Source organism: Chenopodium album, chromosome 10 (genome assembly GCF_948465745.1).
Source record: "Chenopodium album chromosome 10, dcCheAlbu1.1, whole genome shotgun sequence".
NCBI classification, from domain to species: Eukaryota; Viridiplantae; Streptophyta; class Magnoliopsida; order Caryophyllales; family Amaranthaceae; genus Chenopodium; species Chenopodium album.
Window position 1 is genome coordinate 39,269,863 of NC_137843.1, and position 16,868 is coordinate 39,286,730.

The 16,868-nt window shown below is 35.0% G+C and overlaps 1 long non-coding RNA gene across 1 annotated transcript; it reads left to right on the forward strand.

Annotated features, from left to right (window-relative positions):
- Nucleotides 1-264: 264 nt before the first annotated feature.
- Nucleotides 265-10,474, forward strand: LOC145563921 (uncharacterized). Its single transcript, XR_014094682.1, has 3 exons — nucleotides 265-402; nucleotides 634-740; nucleotides 10,120-10,474. It is a non-coding gene; the product is annotated as an uncharacterized LOC145563921 (long non-coding RNA).
- Nucleotides 10,475-16,868: the final 6,394 nt, after the last annotated feature.

A 16,868-nucleotide genomic window follows, 5' to 3' on the forward strand; every position in this document is an offset into this window, starting at 1 on the left:
GTATTAGTTACTGACATAGATAATGCGGGTTACAAATACATTAGTATTAATAACTGGCATAATCTAGGCCAGTTACAAATAGTAGGTCAATGGTAAGCTGATTAACTATATAGTAAGGAGCATAAAAAAGGCCAGTTACAAATAATAAGTCAGACTTTATTGACCTTATTAATGGTAATGGGCTTTATCAAGGTTACCTACTAAATGCTCTTGGTTTTTTTTTAATTTTTTTTTTTTTAATTTTGAGAAAGTACTTGTATTCTTCTGTCTTCCTCCCACCGTATCAAACATTCAAACTTAGCCCATTTTTACACACACACCCTTAATTTTTCTCTCTCCACTGACATTCCTTTGAAGCTCCTCCAGGGCTCCAAATCTCTATTATCAAAGAATATCATCAAGGTACACTCTCAATCTCTACTTAATTTGTTTTTTTAATGATTAAGCGATTATCTGCAAAAAAAAAAAAAAAAAAAAAAAAAAAAAAAAAAAAAAAAAACTAAAAAGATGAAATTTTAGGGTTTATGCTTTTGTTTGTTAATATAGTTTAATGGAAGTACATGGGTTTTATTACTTGAATTGCTAGTTGCAAAGTTGGGTATCATATTTATTCGGGATTTAACTTTTGAGCAGTTAGGTGGTGAGATCAAGTTTCAAACACAAAAGAGCAGGTTGCTGTTGGGGAGGTTGTCAACGGGTGGGTGCCATGGTGGGCTAATTCCTGTGAGAAGTCGAATAAGGTATGATTAAATGTATATCTCTTGTGATTATTGATTGATATTATTGAAGATTCTCAATTTCAATTAATTGTGGTGCAAATTCCTCTATTTGTTTAAATATAGCTAGTGATTTAGCACTCAATAGAAGATGCGCATGAATGAATTTGTTGTGAATGGGGACCTAATGCTAGTAGAATATATAACACCACCAAGAAAAAAAGGAAGGGGGGTTGGAAGGGTTAGATCAGTAGATGGTGGTGGTGAACTAAGGGGTTTCATGTTAGAATTTGACAATTGCTCAAGATTTTATTTAACTTATTACTAGTAAAAGAAAAAGTTTTGCCAATTTGTTATGAGCGCACTACAAGCATATATGCTTGATGGATTTGCTATCCTTACTTTTCAAATGAAGTAAGCTAAGTAAGACTACTTATCTTGAAGTAGAGATGAATAAAACCGAGAAATCAAATTTATGTTTATGATCCTTGTACAAGATTTTATTTCTGATTATATTGGCTGATATGTAAACGCAAATAGTGGTGCAAGATTTTTGTAATGAAAGTTATCATATCAAGCCTGCCAAAGTCTCATTTATATAGATCAAGAGTAGGCCTTTCTCTGTATATCATTTAGCTGATGAAATCTGATACTACGTACTATGGAATCACTTATAAATATCACGTCTCAATTGATATAAATGACTAAATACTTCGTAATATACTTATAAAAATTTTACTCTGAAGTTTTATCTAAAGGAGGATGGGGTGACTGGGATATCTCTCATGGCTCTCCGCTCTCCTAATGATTTTCTGTAGAGAAACGTTTGCTCTGAAATATCTGTGAACCGGTACAAATAATGATAAATTGAAGGGTCTAGAAATTTTTATTTGTAATATTATAAAGGAAATTCCCGGATATTGATTGTCCGCCCCTGAGTATCCATTTCTTTTCATAAATGTATAGCTCCTTTTTACATAGAAGCTCCTTTTTCTCTGCATATGCTTTGTATTTGCGCCTTTTTTTTTTTTTGGTTTTTCAATCAGTCTCCTTGAGTATTAATATTCAAAATTATGGAATTATATAATAATTAAAAACTCTTGATGATATAAAGTTATATCACTACATCAATTTTCGGCTAACTTTCTTATTAGATCGATTTAGGGAAGCTAGCTACTCCCCTATGTCAATATTCATATCATAAGAATTGTTTGACAACCTTAATCTTAGCATTATGGGAATTAGATATATACTACTTGATAGGTATATAACTGTCACTTTATTTACTAAGTCTAAGAAAGATGTGAAACTTGCTAAAATCACCATGGGAATTTTTTATTATGCTTTAGGCTAATTACAAAAGTGATCATTTGACACGGTGCTTAAGGCTAATGGGAAAAAGAGTTATCACATAATCATTTAGTAATTTTGATAAATTTTTTTTTTTTTTTTTTTTTTTTTTTTTTTTTTTTTTTTGTTGGTAATGTTGCATATTTTAAGATTGTGAACCAATTTTATTTTGCCCCTTTATTATCTAGTATAGTATTATCTAGTGAGATTCTACGTGGTCAATTGGTTTGTAGTAAGAGCTAAGAAGTATTCCTTTGCTGGTTTAGCAATTGACTAGACAAATTGGTTAGATACTATTCTTAATATTTATGTTTTTTGTAAATGGGATTGTTGATGCTAATTTCAGGTTACTTTAAGTTGATGTATTATACTACCTCGGAGTGCGTGGCTTGCTAGCCACAAGCAGCAGCCCGCATCTCCAAGTGCGGATAGCTGGGCTGTGGCGCGGGCTATGGCGTAGCCTGCTGGGCCGTAGCACATGACAGCCCACCTTGGGTGCCTTGGTGCCCAAGTGTGGGTGCCATGTGGCGCAAGGTGAGAGGGTAGTGAGGTGTTGTGTTGGCCGATTTTGGGAGAGGGAGTGGGGAGCAAGTTTGGTCCCCCCCTCTTCCAAATGGTCCTTACCTAACCTCTCATATGAGCTTGCCACTTGTTGATTTATTACTAGTTTGATTATTAATTTTATTTTAGCTTTAAAATAAAATGGAAAAATCAAATTCTCCCACATTGATGGGAGAGCTTTTCACACTCATGATTTTCTCTATAAATAGCCAAGTTGGGGTATTGGAAAAATCACTTGAGTAAGAGTTGAAAAAGGCATCACTAGTAGTGAAAACCTTTGAACTCAAGAGTTGAAAAAGGCATGACCATTGTGAAAACTTTTGAACTCAATTACTCGGGTTTCGGTTGGGCCTTGCTAACTCCAAGGCATTGGACCTAGTCGGTGTTCGAGTTGTGGGTGGACTTCCGTTGGAGGTCGTCGTATTTTCGAGGCTAGCTTTCGAGGTAAGAGCCCCTCGAGGTCGGGTGAAGCACGCGTCAAAGGTATAATTATTATCTTAATCTTGTTATTAAGTTAATTATGTTTATGGTTTTATTTATTGCGAGTGCGGTCTTGGTTTTGGGTTTGTTTCCGCGGTGAGTCGGACTCACCAAACCCTAACAACTAGTGGATTAAAGGAAGCTCTTACGTTTCTATCAACCTTAGGGGAAGTGGTTGGAGCTCTAACATGACTAAAAGGGCGTTTATTTGACGATAAAGGGCCTTTATTAACACAAAGAGAATCACTACCATTACTAGAACGGATTAAAGGATGTTTACTTCTGTGTAAAATGCCAGTACTAGCCCCTATTCCATCAACATTAGCTTTAGCATTACTTTTGTTTGGATATAGACCTGGTAACCCCTTTCCACATCCTTTAGAGAGCATAAGAGGTGGGACATACTCGCTTTTAGATCTTGGCATCGATGGTCTCTGAGTGGATCCATTAGGGACAACCATTATGTTCCTGTTAATTAACATTAAAAGATTAAAATTAGATTTAAACAAACAATTTACTTTAGTATTTCTATCTAGGATATCAATAAAACAAGCATGTCATGCTATAGGAAATTAGTAAATACTAATAAGAAAATAATAAAAAAAAAACAAGACTACCAAGGCATTTCTAGTGTTACTCGTGCATAGCACTCCACATGAAAATTTATTTCACTTGTAACTTTACATGTCTGACATACTTTGATACATGTCTAGCATAACCTGATTTGCACAACAATGATAATATTATTAAAAACAAGTAAGAGTGGTACACCATTGGCTTTTGGGGATACAACATGAGCTCTCTTGATTGCATCTCAATTTGTTTAATTTAACCAGTCTTTCCACCCTATTACCACAGGTACCAAACAATGTGTTAACCATTATCCGACATTTGACCTAACTAGTGATTACCTACTAAAGCGAGTCACTATTGACAATAAAATACTCAGTCTCAGTGTGTACCAAAATACAAAAAAACCAGAGATACCTTCAAGTATTAGCAGGGTAGTATGCCCTTTCTTGAATAGGGAACTGTCCCTTGTTCTTGAAAAGTCTTGAATCCTAAAGGAATCACACATATCAAAACTAATAACTCTAAGAAAATGCATTATTATACATATTCTGCCTAGATGATGTTCTGTTGAGGTTTGGAGATACCTCAATCACTACTCCGTAAGATACTAATATGTTCACTCTCCTGCTCTTTCATATCATATTTTCTAAAGATGTATTGGATAATTGGATTGGCAATACTCTGCTACCAATACTTTCACAATCTTAACAGCATAACTCCAGACCTGTCAGCTGGACTCTGGATGCGCAGTACAATTGAGTGTGGAAAATCTGTTATATTACGCATAAGTCATCTATTAGCAGTTTCCTGCTACTTGAAACTGGCCTCAATCACAGACGTGCAGAAGCTTTCCACTCACATGAACACATCCTAGGACTATTTACAGTTAAACATAGCTTAATGATGAAAGGTGATAGCATAGTATGTTGGTACGACTGTCGCGTGTCTACCAAAAATAAACCTAACTAAAACCTCCTAAAATGTAGTAGGGTAACCTAGGGTCGATCCCACATAGAATTAGATTACCAAATTATTACTTGTGTTAGTTAGAAGCCCCTGTTTTGAAGAAATAATGATATGATCTAATAAATAAACTACTAACTAGATAACAAATAAAGTACGGAGAAATAAATTAACAAAATGAAAATATGATATAATCAAGGATAATGAAGTAGGGATCGGTAGATTATTATAGCATTGGAATATTAATTGATCATTGAATTATATAAATCATATTATACCTTAATGTCAACCAATTGACACAAACAAGCATTTAAAACTTCCCTTAATTGCAAATAAACCAAACAAGCTCTTGGAGTTTTGTCTAACTAATTAATAATCTAGAACAAGCTCTCTAGACTCGATTAATTAGCAGCATTGAAAACGAGGAAGTAGTTAACTTAAGCCACAAACCTCACAAGCTCGAATTCGTGCAACTCAAAGGGTTGATAATCTTAGGCATTATAACAAGCTTTAGTCACCTATTAAACTCCTAATTGCTACCAAGGGAAACTAACAAGGACAATTATGTACCACAAGTTAAAATCCTAGCAATCAAACTTGTAGATTATATTAAAGATGACCGGTCTAAAATATAATTCAACCAATTCATATCAATAAACCAAATTATCAATCCAATCAAGACATAAGCATAATACCCAATAATTACAACAAATCTATTCTCACAATACAATAGTCCAATGCATAATATATCTCCCTACCCTTATTAAAACTAGCCTGACATGTTAAAGCTCAAAATAATACAAATATTGAGAATTCCAAAGTTAAGTTGCATACTAATAATAATTAAACTAGCTAATTAAACCATGAACTGATATATAATGAATAAGATAACAAAATTAAGTGAACAAAGTGCCAACAATCACCACCCAATCAATTGAAATAAACTGATAATGTTGAACATAATAATAAAAAGTAATCCAATATTCTAACCAAATGACTATCGAAATCAAATAAATCCAATATTAAATAAAGAGTAAAAGAAGACATTTAACTAATGTAATACCAAACTCAATTTGATGATTACAAGAGAAGATGAAACGAACTCCACTGCTTCAAGATGCTCCCGCCTCCTGTCCGTTGCTAGATATCCCCCCAAATTTCAGCTGAATTCTTCAATTTTTTCCTCAACCTAGCTCCCGAAATTGCCCAGAAGAAAGCCCCCAAAAATTAAACTCTCCTCATCCCCCCAATTCGGCATCCCCATATATATCCATAGGAGTCTTCGATCCCCAGCAAATTCGAGTTTTTCGCTCCAATAATTATCCAATTTCATCTTTAGCATCTCTTTCTTGACAGTTTGGTACCCTCGAAAGTTGGTGGAGAACTTTGTGTTTTACCCGCAAGAACAATGAGTAGCAGCTCCTTTATTTTTCTTTATGTTTTATTATTTTTGTTTTGGCTGAGGGTCAAGTTGATATATTTCAGGATCCATGTGACTATTGGGCTTAAAGTATGTGACTTCACTTGGTCTTGTAAGCTTTGCTTTTTTTTTTTTCCGAGCTTGGTAAAATGCATTTTGATACCGTAATCTTCCTTCCCATAAACAAATAGATCAAATAGTAGTAACTCGTGTCTCGGGAAGAAAAATTGCTTAATAAACATTTAAATCATTAAAAGTCAATATAAAATGAAGATTCTAATAAATAAAATAATGTACTTTTACGACCCTATCATATGTAAAAGTTGATGTTTATAGAGAGAAAGACTCACTGCAGCAATATTAATTCCTCTGAAATTAAGTTAACCTGATTAATTATGATAATTAATACTCCCTCCGTTTCTTATTTCTTGCACCATTTGCCATATTTGGGTGGTTCACATTTCTTGCAACAAGTTTTTTTTTTCCTTATTTAGTAAATTTTTTAAGGTAAAATTACCATATTATCCATACTTTTGTATCATTAATTTGATAAATCACCCTAATCTAATTGTAATGAAATTGTTAAATTATCATCAACTGATAATCATTCCCACCAAAAAAATCATCACCATTTTCTCTCCCCTCTATATTTATGCATCAGATACATGAACAAAATTGTTCATCTTCCCAACCACTCCATTCAATGCCATGTCCAGTTTCTCCACCAACCTGCATTTACTCCATGGCTTCCTCGTCTTTCTCCTCTCCCTTTAAAAGCAAGGGTTTCTCTCTCTTCTTCTTTTGGAACTCTAGCTCTTCTTCTCTGAATCGTCGCTTCCTCCCTCTTCCAAACTTTTCACCTTACTCCCTTTCTAGATCTGTCCTATTTCCTTCATCATAATATGAGTACCTCTGAAAAAACCGATGCTTCGTTGTTTTGCTATGGGAATCTTCCACCTGAAACACCCAAGGACGACCTCCCTCCAAGTGCGACTCAATACATCTGTGAGAGGGGATCTGGGAAGATCAAACCCTTGCGCCGCGCTAGGATGAGGCCGCTCTCTTGTTGGGTTCGTCGTGGTGCAAAACTTGATGTCTCTTCAGATGATGAAAGTGAGGTCCAGTCAGATTTGGCTGGAAAAAACCCTAAGTATCCTATTCTGGAAGGGGAGAGTGACGGCGACAGAAGTGGGAAGGGGGACGCTGCTGGTGTGCCAAAGGGGCCCTGAAAGAGTCCTTAAATTCTGGGAAGGTTAGCGCTGTTGGAACTGGGATGTCTTCTGGTTCTCGCTCTAAGGCGGTGGTTGAAGAAGGTGAGTCCCTTACTGCCAAACAGCAGAATAAAGGGTCCTTGTCAGGGATGAAAAGGGTGAGATCTAGGTTGCCTGTTGATCCGGAGCTTCTCTCTGATGAAGATTACATGGATTTTCTGAGGGATATGCACCCTGGTTCACTGACAATTAACCCTGCAGCGTATAACCTTTCTTCTCCCTAAATCATGTTTATTTGCTTTTGTACTTGTTCACTTGTTGCTGTTATCCTTGCCTTAAGAGTCCCTGTATCATTGATGTGTTTTTTTGGCTTATGGTATTCTCTGTGTTGGTTGGTTGATCATTTTAATGATGTTGGTTGTTCCTTGCTGCCTTTTATGTTGGTTTGACAATGGCCAGGGGATTGTTATGTTGATGAGTGATGAGGGATTTTTTTTTTGTGTTGGTGAATGTGTTTTGTCTGTTGTCTTATGCTATTATGAGTCCCTACCATGTTCTCAATGACTGCTTAATGAGAGAAAACTCTGTTTTCCTGTTTGGTATGCAACCCCCCTTCATGAGTGATGGTATTTCTTTGTTTTGGTAAGCTGTGTCACTGAGTCCCACCTACTTAAGGTGATTGTGCTCATTCTGTTGCCTTATGCTGTTATGATTCCCTATTGATTCTAAATGGCATGTTAGTATTCTGTTGCCTTATGCTATTATGCTATTATGAGTCCTATCCTATGTTTATATGCTTGGTTTGCAAACCCCATTGACCCTTAATTTCTGGACTCTTTTGATTAGCTGTGTGAGTGTGTCCCTCCATAGGTTTTCAGTGACTATGCCCTAGTTGATTAAGTCATATGATGAAGGGACTCTTTTGAATAATAGATGCTAGTGGTAGATTTGCTCCATCAATGGCCATATGGCCTTGGTGTTGAGGTAACTACATGAAGCAACTGTTTGATATATGCATACCCTTGCTGATGGTACATCAATCATTGTTCTTTACAAAAAAAAACATTCATATGATAATACCAAAAGGTTAACCAGTACACCCATGATTTCAAAATAAGAAGCCCCTAACATTACATGACTGCCTTACATGTGTTGAATTTGATTGATCAAAATACACATAACCTAAGCATTAAGTATATAACTACAACACAACGTCACATTATAATAACACACAATACTTCTTACCAGAGTCAGTAAAATACTTTGAAGGTTATGTGTGGCAGTCATATATACTTGTTAGGCTCCTTGCATTGCTATTTCTTCAGTAAGCATCTATTTCCATGTGTGGTTCTTCCTCTACTGCATGTGTTGTTGGGATGAACATGGTGTCTAGATAAGTCATAGCTTGATGTATCAGCTCCCTAGGAACATGTAGGTGTTTAGGAAGTACACCTAATCTGTCCAGCTTCTTCTTCTACATATGAGGTGGGGAGAAGTTGTTGCCTCCCTGTTTTTCCAGCACCTTTATCATGACTGACTATAGTGTTAGCCATATATACTTGTTGGCCTTAGCCTCAAATGCATTGTATGCATGGATGACCTCTTTGATTAAGTCATCTAAAGTTGTGGGGAAGGCTTGGTATTGTAGGGATTGAATGACTTTGAACAACCCTAGGTCTAACACATTCAAGTCAGGAGACTGTGCTGGTTGATACACCATTTCAATATTGAAACCATTTGCATGACATGCAGCAATGAATTCCTCATCTTTGGGAATTTGATGAGGCCTTGCATTGTCCCATTGTATTTTGACATTTTTGGGGACATTCTGTGGCCATTGTTGATGTATTGCTGGGATGATGTGTTCCATTAGCATTTCTCTGACAGCATCTTTGTTGACATTCTATACAGCCTTAGTCTCCAATATTCCAGCTTCTCTGTTTTTGCTCTTTTCTTTGCCATCTGTTTTTTGACAACTGAAAATATACCATACTTTCCATCATGCAGTAGAGTCCTAAATTGGTTTGCCTATCATTGCCATGAACATGGCCTTGACCTTAAACCTCTTTGATTGTTGACACCTGTAGGGATCTTCCTCTTTTGGAAGGAGATAGAATTTTCTGGTTTCAGGGTTCAAGTAGAACCATTTCTCATCAATGTGAATTACTTCTTGCATGTCAACAAACTTTGGGTCCCCTTGAGTTGGAATTGGGTTTATGTGACTTAAAACCCACTTCAACCTTGCCACTTTATGGTTGGATGTCAATGCAGGATGGTTTGTGCTTGTGTGTGTCCTTAGTCTTCCTTTCTTCCTTAATCTGTGAATTGTTGAATGTTTCAGTGCTCCTGCATAACTTCTCTCTGTTGTTCTCTTGTATAATGGGACAGATTGCAACCATTCATCAGAGTACTCTTTGGGTTTTGGACCAGTCCTGCCCAGTTTTTTTAACCTAACATCAATGACATTCCCCTAGGCCATTTGCTTCTTAATGTCTGCATATAACCTAGACATTGTTGATCTATGAATGTCGAATTGTCTTGCTTGTTGTGATAAAAAACCCCTTGGCAGATCACCTCCTTGCATCTTTAACAGAATGGCATCCACGATTTGCCTTTTCTGTTCAATGGTGAGGTCTCTCCTCTTCTCCTTGCTGGATTGTTTGCTGATTCTGTAAAATCTGAGAGTATGCCCATTCTGCAGCATATTCATCCTCTGAATCAGTACTTGACAGTGATGAATCAGTGGATATAGCTTGTTGTTCTTCACCTAGTAACTAATCTATTGAAAAAAAATTCTTCCATATCAATATCCATTGACAGATACTACCACCTTGTTCTGACCCAGGTCTTGGGATGATGATGAAGTGGAGGATGCAACTTTTTGGACAACTCGAACTGAACTAGCTTTTGGAAGATTTCAAAATAAAGATGCTACCCCTAATTTAGCACTAATTAGATTTATGGATGTAGGTTGTGTGTAATTATGGTAGGTTTTGAACTTTTTTAGTGCTAACTTTTAGATATTTATGGTGAAATGTATTCATTAGGAGGTAGATGAAAATAGTGATGTAATGAATTTATGAATTGCTGTGTGTTGTGAACATTTTATACCCACATTTGCTTGGGAAAAAGTAAGTGGAGGGAAAAAATTGGTGGTGGAAAACTAAATGTTTAAATTTTGGTGAAAATTTGGGAGGGAAAAGTACACCCTCCCAAAATCAGCCCATGTGAAGGCTTTGAAAAAAAAAGTGGTCCCTTTTACTTCCCTCCTTTTTAAAACTTAATCACATGCAATTAACTCATGTTTTACACCCTTAAAAGTTTTGACTTGGGAAATGTGCAACCCCCCTTTGTTAAAAGTTTTTCTCATCCAACATTGGCTGTAGGAAAATATTATTAAAATCAAGCACTACGCATCAAGTACAATAAGAGTGAACTACACCATTGCCATTTAAATGTCAGTAGGAGAAGATAACATTAAAGCTATTGATGAGAAAACTAAACCTCAAACATGGGCGTATTTTTCTTCTAGAAATAAATAAAAACAATGTGAAAAAAGATAATTGACAAATTATTCTTCTCTTCTCCTCTTTAGAGGTACTTCATCCCCTCCTTTTTTGGAAATCTCACTCATAAAAATTGGATCTATACCCATCTGACTTCTACAAATTTCAGCACTTGCAATAGTTGACGAAGTTGCAACATATGTAGGCTTTAAAATTCACCCTGCTGATATGAATCACCTTCCTCAAAATTATTATCCTCCTCACTTGATAAGTTGCGAGGTTGAGTCTTTGACACGATATACCAACCTTTGTTAGCATTGTCAATGGCATAAAAAGCTTGTCTTGCTTGGCTAGCTAAGATTAATGGTTTATTAGTCTTTAATTGCTTATTGCAATAACACTAACAATTCCATATTCGTCTTCTTTTACTCCTCTAACCTTATCAAATACGTCCCACCATTTACAACGAAATAACACTACTCGATTTCCTCCAAGATATTGCATCTCAATTATATCTGTTACTACTCCATAATAATATGTGTTATCATCTTCTTCTCTAGTGTTTCCAATCACAACCACTCCACTATTTTGTGTTCTCAAAGTCTTCTTACGATTTTGTATGTGAAATCTATACCCATTCACAGTATAACCTCTAAAAGAGGTTACATATTGTGTTGGCCCACGTGATAATGAAAGGAGATTTTCCATTCCCTTGCTCTTATTATTCACATATAACCGAGCAACCTACCAGAAAGTACAAAAAAAAAAGATTATGTATTAACGGCGAACTTAAATATCAATTATCTTATTATTTGATGAAAATTAAAAGGCTTACTTCATCTTTAAGCCACATTTTAAAATTCTTAGTCCATTTCTCTTCAGATATTCCATTAATTGGATAGGCTTGAGAATATTCTCTACCAAAAAAAAAGGAAAAAAAAAAGTTGATGAAACTATAGCGGTGGAAAAAAAATAAAAAAAACTTAGTGGAGGCTAAGAGTCTTACTCAAGGAATGGTTGAACCTCATCATAATTTTTTCAAAATATAATTATGAGCTTGATCTAACTCAGACTTTGGAACATCGATGACATTTGGAGCTCCTAAGCCTCGACTAAGATGACTAAATATAGGCAAGGCCTCCATCACCATTTGAATTTTCATAATTTTGCTCAAGGATTAAATCTAGTTTCAATATTCTGCATGTACCTTGAGCAAAGAGTCATGCACTCATTTGCTAAATAGCCCTCTGCAATTGAAGCCTCTGGACGAGCCCTATTTCTTATGTATGACTTGAGCTTGTACATATACTACTCAATAGGATACATACATCCATCTGAATTGAATAGCACCCCCAACTCTAGCTTCACTAGCTAAGTGAACAAGTCAATGTATCATCACATCAAAGAAAGAAGGAGGAAACACCTCTTCTAATTTGCAAAGGGTGATAGGAATTTGAGACTCTAGTTATTTCAACTCTTCCACATTGATTACTTTAGCACATAAAATAGTAAAATACCTTGACAACTCAATTAGTGCTTTGCGTACAAGTGGAGTTAGTAGGCCACGCATTGCTATAGAAAGAAGATGTTCGAGTATAACATGGTAATCATGACTCTTCAACCCTAAGAGTTTGGCCTCCTTAGAGTTGACACAATAGGATATATTAGATGAAAAACCATCTGAAACGTTTAATTCTTTCAAAAAATTGCAGAAAGTGTGCTTCTCTGCAGAAGAAAAGGTAAAAGGGGCTGGAGGCATCTTCCACTTGTCCCCTTCTTTGATTAGATGTAATGTTGGCCTCAATCCCATTTCTTCTAAGTCATGACGAGATTTATTAGTGTCTTTTGTCTTTCCTTTCACATTCATTATTGTCCCTATAATGCTTTCACAAATGTTTTTTTCAATATGCATCACATCCAGATTATGTCGTAATTGATGCACCCTCCGGTAAGGAAGCTTAAAGAAAATACTTTTTTTTTTTAATTTCAATTGTCCCCCCTAAGCTCATGAGATATTTTTGTCTTCACTTGTGGATCATTAGACAATATGATACTCTCGAGATCCACAAGTTGTTGAAGAATTTCATCTATCGAACAAGGTTCTGGACGTAAATCGCGCTCCACTGTTCCACCAAATGAAGCCTTATCCTTTCGCCATCTATGATTCTTTGGCAAATACACTTGATGGCCCATATAGCATTCCTTGCCTCCATGAGATAACCTCTTTGATCGCGTTTCTTTAAGACAACAAGGACATGCTAAATAGCCCTTAGTAATCCAACCTAATAACATTGCATATGCTTGAAAATCATTAATGGTCCACATCAAAGCTGTACGTAGTTGAAAATGATGTTGAGTTGTTGCATCAAAAGTATTTACCCCAGTGGCCTATAAGTCATTCAATTCCTCGATCAAAGGTTGCAAATATATGTTAATTGCATTACCAGGCTTGGCCCTAAAAGGGCCAGGAATAAGCATTGATAGAATCATATTAGACTGCTTCATACAAAGTTCGGGGGGCAAGTTATAGGGAATAAGAACCAATGGCCAAATACTATATGATGTTTTTGAATTTGCAAAGGGTTGAAAACCATCATTAGAGAGCCCTAACCTAACATTTCTAGGATCCACTGCAATATCGGGAAATTCTTTATCAAATGAATCCTAAGCAGCTCCATCAACAGGGTGTCTCATCGTACCATTTTTCTTCATTTTACCATGATGCCAAGTCATCAAAGAAGCAGTTTTTGAGCACATGAATAATCTTTGAAGCCTAGGTTTTAGAGGAAAGTATCGAAGGGTTTTCTGAGGTATTTTCTTGCCATTTTTCTTGCATTTGTCCTCACCGTTGTGTTTGTTACTTTTCCATCTTAAAGCACCACACACATTGCATGCATCCAATTGCACCATCCTTCCAATGTAACATACAGTCTTTGATACAAGCATCAATTTTCTCATAAAAAAGCCCCAAATCTTTTATGATCTTCTTTGACTCTTAATAAGAATCGGGCAAATTTAATTTTTCGGGCAAAAGCTCTTTCTTAAGGAAATCTAATAGCATGGTAAATGATTCATTACTCTAACGACCAAGAGTTTTGATATGAAGGAGTTTTAAGAGTGCAGACATTCTAGAACTCTTGCAACCTTCATAAACGAGATCTTGCGAATCTTTCAACAAGCTATAAAATTTCTTAGTGTCAGCATTTGGCTCCTTAACATCGTTGACATCAATAGGGGAACTACCATCTAGATAGAAATCCCGCAAGATATTATGTAGCTCATCTTGGTTTTCATGATCTATCCCATCATCCTCATCAGATTCAAGTTGAGGCTCATCTAACCCCTCTCCATGATGATACCAAAAGGTATACCTTTTAACTACTCCAAAAACTTGTAGATGTTCTCTTACTTTTTCAAGATTACCAGACTCTCCATTCATACATTGACAACAAGGACAACGTATTGTTGTAGTTTTTAATTTTTTAAACGCATAGTCTAAAAAACTATCTACCCCCTCCACATATAATGGGTCATTAACATAATCTTCAATGGTCATCCAATCTTTACTAGGAGTCATTTCTATAAACCAAAAAAAAAAATAAAAAATAAAGAAATAAAATAAGAATAAAATCATTGTTTCAGGTTATTATATTGCAATTTTATAGGTCATTAATGATTTAAATATTTTATACAACAACTAATAATTGTCAATCAAGGAAAAAACAATACGTTGAATCCTACCACAATTATTCAGTTAATAGCTTAATTTATAAATCCAAAAAAAGATTAATACAATTCAATTAAATTCCTTGAGATTTTAATTAATATCTAGCTGGAAATAGCTTTGCACTCACAAAAAAAGTCATCATTTCCATTTATATTCATGTAAAAGGAAGCTCAAATCATATAAAATGGAAACCTTTATAATTTATATAAATCCATGCTAATAAGGACAAAAGTTCATGTCTGGCAGATTTGTTATATGAATCATATCCATTTCAAAGTTTTTAATGCTTAACATGATGTGGCTTTAGCTAAAAGGGTTATACAATATCAAAGTAACTCCAATTATCAATATGCATTGCAGCCACAAATCCACCAAATAAGTGTAAGCATCACAGTTGTACATAATGCTATTTCCCATTCATTTATTTCTAAAACTACTCTTAAATTTATATTAGTTTGATGCCAAGGTAACACAAAATATACATGAACTGATAAGAAAAGCTGAGTGGGTGAAGAATCAAAGGTGATGTCATGGTAAAATATATAGAATTAATCAGGCAAAGATGTAGATAATAAGTCCTAGCTCTAACGCATGCAATAGAAATCATTGACTAAAATTTTACCCTTTTTGTACGCACAATAATAATAAAATAATACTCGTATACCAGAGGGATACCAGAATTAAGGGAAAGATTTAGGGGAAAACAAAAGACCTGTGTTTTGGAGGATGAGCCAATAATAAGGGCGTTGGCCAGAGAACCCAAAAGATTAGAAGAGGAGGATGAGTCGGAATTGTTACAAGAAGCACCACCTGTAACCAAATAAAACCAAAAACTCAGTGCTAAAAATTTGAAAGAAAAAACCCAGAAATTGTTAAGTCCCTTAAAAAAAAACTCAGTGACATATAATAAATCCTTTAAAATCTTTACAGCAGTAAGATAATTGAATAAAACCCAACACAGTGTTAATTATTAAAAACGAACTGATTGTTTTCAAAAAAAAAAAAAAATGAATAAAGAAAAAAAAATAAATAAATAAAAACGAACTGAAGAAAAAATTAAAAGAAAATCATATACATGCATCTAATAATCAAGAAATCGAAAATTTGAAGAAATGGAAATTAAAAAAAAAAAAAAAAAACAGAGTGAATATATAAGATCAAATAGCTAAACAAGATGAATCCATTAACACACCCAAATCACATCAGATTGAGAATTAATTAATCTATATAAAGACAATTAAACGAAAAATTGAAACTAACTGAAAAACAAAACAAAAGTAATTCAATGAAATCTATAATTCGGATTATACATATAACTATAATTAATAATGAACCAAAGCAAAAATTTTAGATTATCAACAATTTATTCATAACCCTAAATTAGAATTATTGATTTGAAAGAAGACATTAACATACCAGAATTCTGAAATATTCCTTACGAATTCACTGATTTGGAGAAATTTCAAGCCCTAACTACAAGAATTAAGAACCACGGATTGAGAATTGGAGAATTATTGATTTGAGAGTAGAAAAAAATTGTGGGTTTTAGTGTACAGAATAATTAAGGCCAGCGGGAAGAGTGATTTCTTTTAGCGCTAGGTGAAATTTTCATCCCGCGTATATATGTGTTTACTCCTATTAACGACAGAACTATGTTTTATTATTTTATTTCATTTTATTTTTTAAACATTAACGACGGGCATAAAATATTGTCTTAACATTTGACAGACAATTTACGAGAAACATTTTATATTCACGTTGCAAACTAGAAAAATAGTGCTTTTAACGACAAGATTATGTTTTCGTCGTTATTGAATTGTTGTTAAATATTTAAATTCTAGTAGTATAACATCAGCACATACATTTGACTAAACTCATTCAACATGCACTCTCAAACATTTTTTACTTCTTCTTCGCGTCTTTCTTTTTCGGGAGAAAGTAGGTACCCTCCATAAAAATGATGGAAAATTTGTGCTTTTCTGCATTTCGAGTCGCACGAGCACAATCACAATACAATGCACACACGAGGCATGTACATTAAGTCATGTCATGTCATATCACATCGAGTGGAGTCTTGCACCTTGAGTCATGTTGAGTCGTATGTGTCAAAACACATTAAGTCGAGTTCACACAATGAGTTGAATAACACCAAGCCTTAGGTCAACCTTAAGAAAAACATGGGCAAAGTCCTATAATCCAAAATATAGATGCATGTACACTAAGTCCAAAGCTGAACGAGCTGAAAAATATCTGACTAGGATTCAAGCACATTGCAAAATAAACAACGCAGCACGATGAACTCCAACGCAGCACGATGCACCTTGGCGCAGCACGAAGCTTCCTAACGCGGCACAATATACA